Consider the following 6,915-nt stretch of genomic DNA (forward strand, 5'->3'; position numbering starts at 1 on the left):
CATGATCAGACTATTACATTTAGCAATCAACAGCATGGGTGCAAAAAAAAAAATCTACATTAAAACCCTTTGTTGGAATGCTTTATACTTTCCACAGAACAGAAACTAAAATAACCTGTTATACAATTAGTCACAAATACAGTCCTCGAGTTTTTTTGCCCATACACATGAGTATTGTCTAAAACATGTCTTCTTTGTAGCAGCTAGGCCCTGACACCACTGTGCTTGGCTGAGTTCACAAATCTGTTGTAACCTGTAGCTTCCCTGTCACTTCTCTGGCTCTCCTCTCCTGCTAAGCTTTGTTTCCTGGCAGTAATTAAAACCTTCTGCCACTGCCATAGCTGCTGCTGTTGCTGGAACCACCATAGCCACCTTGGTTTCGTGGTTTGGCGAAGTATTGGCCTCCACCACCATAAGGGCCAGAGCTTCTGCCTCCAAAATTGCCTCCTTTCATGGGTCCAAAATTTGAGGATTGATTGTTGTAATTGCAAAAATCATTATAGCTTCCGCCACCTCCAAAGTTGCTTCCATCATTACCAAATCCGTTTATAGCCATCCCCACTGCCACCATATCCACCACCACCTTGACTGCCACCAAAGCCACCTCGACCACTGAAGTTTCCTCCGCGACCAAAGTTGTCATTCCCACCAAAACCACCTCCACGACCACCACCAAAGTTTCCAGAACCACTTCGACCTCTTTGGCTGAATGAAGCACTAGCCATCTCTTGCTTAGAGAGCGCTTTCCTTACTTCACAGTTGTGGCCATTCACAATATGGTATTTTTGAATGACAATCTTGTCTACAGAATCATGGTCATCAAATGTTACAAAAGCAAAACCCCTCTTTTTGCCACTGCCTCGGTCAGTCATGATCTCAATCACTTCGATTTTCCCATACTGTTCGAAATAATCTCTTAGATGATGTTCTTCAGTGTCTTCTTTAATGCCACCAACAAAAATCTTTTTCACAGTTAAGTGGGCACCAGGTCTTTGAGAATCTTCTCTTGAGACAGCCCTCTTTGGTTCCACAACTCTTCCATCCACCTTGTGTGGCCTTGCATTCATGGCTGCATCCACCTCCTCCACAGTGGCATATGTGACAAACCCAAAGCCTCTGGAGCGCTTGGTGTTCGGATCTCTCATTACCACACAGTCCGTAAGTGTTCCCCATTGCTCAAAATGGCTCCTCAGACTCTCATCGGTTGTTTCAAAGCTCAGACCTCCGATGAAGAGCTTCCGCAGCTGTTCAGGCTCTTTGGGAGACTCTGACTTAGACATGACAGTGGTGGGAGGGGAGACTTTAACGATGCTTACTCGGCAGCGTCCACGGGCAGAAAGCTATATATATCAGTTTTATTTCAGTTATGAAATTATAAGCTTCTTAAAGACAGAGACACATTTTTGTGGATGTTCTCTGCCACTTAGGGCAAGGTCTATTGTTGGTGCTCAATACAAACTTTTGGATTCAACTTCCAGTCAAGATAGAATCAAAAATTTACAATTTGAGACACACATGAATAATACATGGCAATAGAAGCTAAAATATAACAAGAGAACACTTTGAATAGTACTTCAAATATGGTAAACATTTTCATGTTCCAGAAAGGGGTTACAAACACAAAGTTATTCCAGGTCCAACTTGGACAGAACTGTTCAGGATTCAGAACAGAGATCAGGGCAAGAAATGATGGCAGGAATGAGGATCTCCCACCTGTGAAGTTCCCATCCCTGTTGCTGTCTGGGTTCTCAGTTTGTATGATGTTGCTTTTCTAAGAAGGCAATAGGAAGTAAATACAGTCTCACAGCAAGGACCAGGCCAATCACCAGCTTGTTCACAGGCTACATCTATGGTATCTTCACATCACTGCAAGACTAGGACACTGAGCTGCCACCATAGAACTGATAAAATATGCTGGTAAATGCATTTTAACTATTATCTATAAAGATGAAATTTATTTTTATGCCAAAAAAATGTGGAATTAAAGTTCTCTAAAATGATAAGGAAGATGGAGAAAGGTGTTCAACAAGTGTTAAAATGTGCTAAGATTCATTTCTTGTTAGGGAAGAAGATAGACATAATAATCAATTTCATGCCTTAGGAAAAAAAAATAATAGGAAAGCATGTTATAGAGTAAAAATACAATCTATGTCCAAACAAGAAGAGGAAGTAAATAGAAAACCCAAGTGAGATGGCAGAAATAGGTTCAACTGTATCAGTAATCACAATAAATGCACATTGATATAATTCACCTATTATTTAATCAGATTGGATTAAAAACCATAAACTTTCTTAAGGACATACACTTCAAAACAAAACACAGAAAGTTTGAAAAACAAGACAGAAAGAAAAAAAAATTATCCCAGGTAGATAGAAACTAAAAGAAGAGTAGTTTATCAATTACTAGAAGATGAAATATTTAAATAAAACCCATTAATATACAAAGGGAACAATCCACCAAGAACATACATCAATCACAAGCTATGTGCACTTAACAATACAGATTAGAAATTGATAATAAAAATTGAATATTAAGAAGAATGGAAAATTCAATCAGAGTCTTGACAGAAAAATAATGTCATGTTCAGAATATTATAACAGAAGATAATTGAATGAATGGACTATTTACAGAGATGAATATAGGATTAAAAGAACAAGAGGGAATGGTAAGGACCAAAGAACCAGCAAGAGTGGGAAGCCATGACTCCCCAAGGACCTTAGGGAACAGTATTATTGGGGCTCAGTGACAGAGCAGTAGAAGAGGGGTTGCCCAGAATGAGTTCCTATCCTTGAGGATGGCTGACCCCTGATGGGACAAGGAAGTTAGTGAAACCCACTGACCAAACCTAACCAGAAATTAGAGGGCAAGGGAGTGAGGCAGAGGGCTAACAGTGGATTTTTTGTTTTTGAAATTTATTTCATACTAGCAGATCTTTCTTTATGAGTATCCATAGACCATAAGGCAAATGGAGAATAATCAGCACAACAATCATAGTGAGATTCCCAACAAGTAGAGACTATATATTCTTTCTGAGTGTATTTGTAATGCACTATTTATAAAAGCTTATACTATGTCACAAAAGGACCAAATGTTAAATAATTGATATTACATAGAGCACAATGCATTTCAATTAGAAATCCACCTTAAAAGTTAGATTTATATGGGCAGATACAAAATGATGTTCAAGATATATTTCCAAGTGAAACAAACAAGGTGTAAAGCAGTATCTACATCATACTAATATTTGCATAAAATCATCTGTCTCTGCTGATATTTACAGAGAAAATGCCTGGATACCTAAAATACTACTAATAGTGGTTGCTCATGGAATTGAAGATTATTTATTTATTTATTTTTTGATTCTGAATATTTTATACTATTTGTACCATTACTTAAAGAAAAAAAAAAGGCCTAATTTAAAAATGTTGAGTGGAATATGTTACCCTCAATTTCTTTTTAGTCCATACTCAAGGCAGATTTCCTAGCTAATTTTATAGCATGTACGGTATTAACCCAAAATAAAATAGCTACCATGGCTTACACTATGCTATGCCAAATTTCCATTTACACTCCCTCATTTATTTTTTCCTACATAGAAAACAATGTTATAATTCCAATGTGCCTCTTTCCATTGACCCCTAAGTTGAGGTGACTTCTGAAAAAATAAAAGCTGAGCTCTTGAACATAAACAACATTCCTGTGACCTCTAAATGCACATGCTTTGCTGTTGAGAATTCCTACTAGGGATGGTAGTAATTTATAGAGCAGTTAAACAGAAACAATCCAGAGGACAAATAAAATAACCAGAACCAAAAACTAAACATTAACACAACCCACTAAAATGAATGTCAAGAACGGGACACCTAAATTACTGTGTGTGTTTTTAAGCCAAACTCCCCCTAGTCTAAAACAGTTAACTGAGCATGCTACCATACCTGACAGATAGTCATTAACAGAGGGCCTCAAGTGTCAATAGCAAAGTACTACCTCGTTTGACATTTCAAGTAATAGGGAAACTGAACAGAAAGCCCTGAAACTAACATTTATTTCTTTAACAGACTTCTTCATATGGGAAAGAATCTACACTGATGCTCACTACTTTTAGAATTCATACACAAATTCAGAAACATGGGTCAGGGAGAATGGGCCTGAGTGTATACACAGAGCTGCCAATCAATTACTTGATTTACTTGTCTACAAAGCTATAAAATGACAATGAATGTTCCTTATTGGCTTACTTCAGAGGGGGTCTTAAGGTGAGGCATCCTGGCTACGTGTATAAGTCAGCTCTGCACTAAGCAGATGGAGTCAGAGTGGTCAGCTCACAGATATGTGATGGCCTGGAGCAGAGCCCCTCAGCAAACTCCAGTTTTTCCTCTCTCACCTGGTACATAGGACTTGCAAGCTTGGCTGGGTGTCCCCTCAGGTTTCCATGCATACTCCACCATATCAAGGCCTTACCCTGATCAAAACTTGGGGGCCCCGGTGGTTAACAGCATGGGTTTGGGAATTAGGAAGGACCCCTGGATTGGACACCCAACAAGCTTTCTATCCTCTTTGCTCCCTCTTGATCACACTCTCTGTCCTCCAATCTTGTCCACTCAGCTTTCTGCCCTCTGGCTTCCTGTTGGGTTTGGCCAGTGGGAGCCCTGATAGGAGACAAGCGGGAAAGAGAGAGCTGAGTGAGACTGGCCCTGGCTGTGTCCCTCCACAGACGATCGCTGCTCCTCTCAAAGCAGCTTCTACACACACTACTTTCTCCTTACTTCTCCCTGGGAGCTACTCTTTCCTCTTGATAGTTTGATCAAGTCCTAGCTCCAGTTTACTGTACATTTCCTCGTGGTCCCCCACTCTGTATCCTCACTTCACTGTGCTCTCTGAAACAAACAATTCCTCCTTGGATTATCTTTTTCAAGTTTGCCAGCTGTTTCTGGTTGAAAGCCAAGCTGATATGTCCCTCTTCACTACTTATTAGCTACATAGACTTGAGCAGATCATTTAACTCCTCTTAGCTTGAGTGTTCCATTCACAAACTATGAAAATATACCTCCTTAGAGGAGTCTATAAGGCAACATATGTGGCACTTAGTAAATGTGCTTCTACCTCCATCTCTCTGAGGGGTAAAGACTTTTGGTAGCTGCACACAGCACCTAATGGGCCAGACCTCCCTGGAAACAAGGTGACAGTGAGTGCCACCAGAAGCTCCTGCTCCTGTGTTCCACAGAAACTTCTCCTGTGATTTCTAGATCTTTCTGTCTCACTATCTCCACTGGAATGGCTCAGAGGTACCCTGAAATCTAATACAGCCTAGACAAAATTCATGTTTTTCCCTCCTAAACTTTCTCACCAGGTCCTCTAGTTCAGTAAATAACATCACCATCGATTTAGTTTTTAAAGTTAGCTATTTGGGAGTCATTCCTGACAACCTTCTGTTTCCTATAACCAACAAGCTGCAATGCTTGTCAATTCTGTCTCCTGTGGTATCTGTGAAATTTATCTGTTATGCCTTAAGCCTGATGCCACATCTATCACACAGGCCTGCATTATTTTCTCAGCAGGACCATTGTTACAGTCTCCTCCAGGACTCTCTGTGTCCCTTCTTGCCCCTTCTAGTCCAGACCCAACAGAGCAACCAGACTCTTATTTTTTTATGTGATTTTTAAATTTTTTATTAACATGTAATGTATTATTTGCCCCAGGGGTACAGGTCTGTGAATCTTCAGGCTTACACATTTCACAGCACTCACCATAGCACATACCCTCCCCAATGTCCATAACTCAGTCACCCTATACTTACCCCCCTACCCTCCAGCAACCCTCAGTTTGTTTCATGAGATTGAGTCTCTTATGGTTTGTCTCCCTCCCGATCCCATCTTGTTTCATTTTTTTCCTTTCCTACCTCCTACAACCCCCTGCCCTGACTCTCAAATTCCTTGTATCAGAGAGATCATATGATAATTCAGACTCTTCTTTTAGAAATGTAAACCTTAAGACAAAACAAACCCTCACATCTAGTAACTCCCGGTTCCTTTGACTCCAGCCATGATGGCTTCTCAGTTTCTTTCTTTTTTTTTTTTTTAAGATTTTATTTATTTATTTGACAGAGAGAAATCACAAGTAGTCAGAGAGGCAGGCAGAGAGAGAGAGAGGGAAGCAGGCTCCCTGCTGAGCAGAGAGCCCGACGCGGGACTCGATCCTAGGACCCTGAGATCATGACCTGAGCCGAAGGCAGTGGCTTAACCCACTGAGCCACCCAGGCGCCCGGCTTTTCAGTTTCTTTTCTTTTTCTTTTTTTTTTTTTCTGGCTTCTCAGTTTCTTGATGTTGACATGCTTTTTCCTATTTCTGGACGTTCTCACAAACAATTCCTTCTGCCTAGAATGGTTCCTTTCCCCGACCCTTCACACGTGGCTGATTCCTGCTTACCCTTCAGAACTGTAAACTTCATCACTTCTTCACAGCCACCTTTCCACCCTACCCTGAACCTGGTCAGGTTCTGCTATCATAAAGTCTCTTAAAATCTTAATTCTTTGTAGCCCTTATCATAATACTAATGGAAGAGTTCTAGAACAGAAGCTCCATGCTGGAGTTCATCATTGGTTGCCTCGCCTCACACAATGCTTTCCATGTAGTTGGCATTCTTTAAGTAGCTGTCGAATTATGGATGAATAAATGCATATTAATGTTGGTCGGGACTATACCCAACTTTACCATTTCCCCCTTCACCCCGATTTGAACTTCTGGTGAGCTGCACTGGGGGCCAGTTCATGCCCTCTGGCCCTGCCCATATTGGCCTGACTCACCACCGAGATCTCTCACACCTCCATTAAAGCTGAGGAAACATGGATTATAAACCCTCATAGAAAACATTCCTATTTTCCCCCTACTCTTTTGTTATTACTATTATTATAAAAG

The 6,915-nt window shown here is 40.6% G+C and overlaps 1 pseudogene; it reads right to left on the reverse strand.

Moving 5' to 3' along the window:
- Positions 1–280: 280 nt before the first annotated feature.
- LOC122915712 lies at positions 281–1,301 on the reverse strand (annotated as a pseudogene).
- Between the last annotated feature and the right edge of the window lie 5,614 nt (positions 1,302–6,915).

The sequence above is a fragment of the Neovison vison genome, chromosome 8 (genome assembly GCF_020171115.1).
Source record: "Neovison vison isolate M4711 chromosome 8, ASM_NN_V1, whole genome shotgun sequence".
Taxonomy (NCBI): Eukaryota; Metazoa; Chordata; class Mammalia; order Carnivora; family Mustelidae; genus Neogale; species Neogale vison.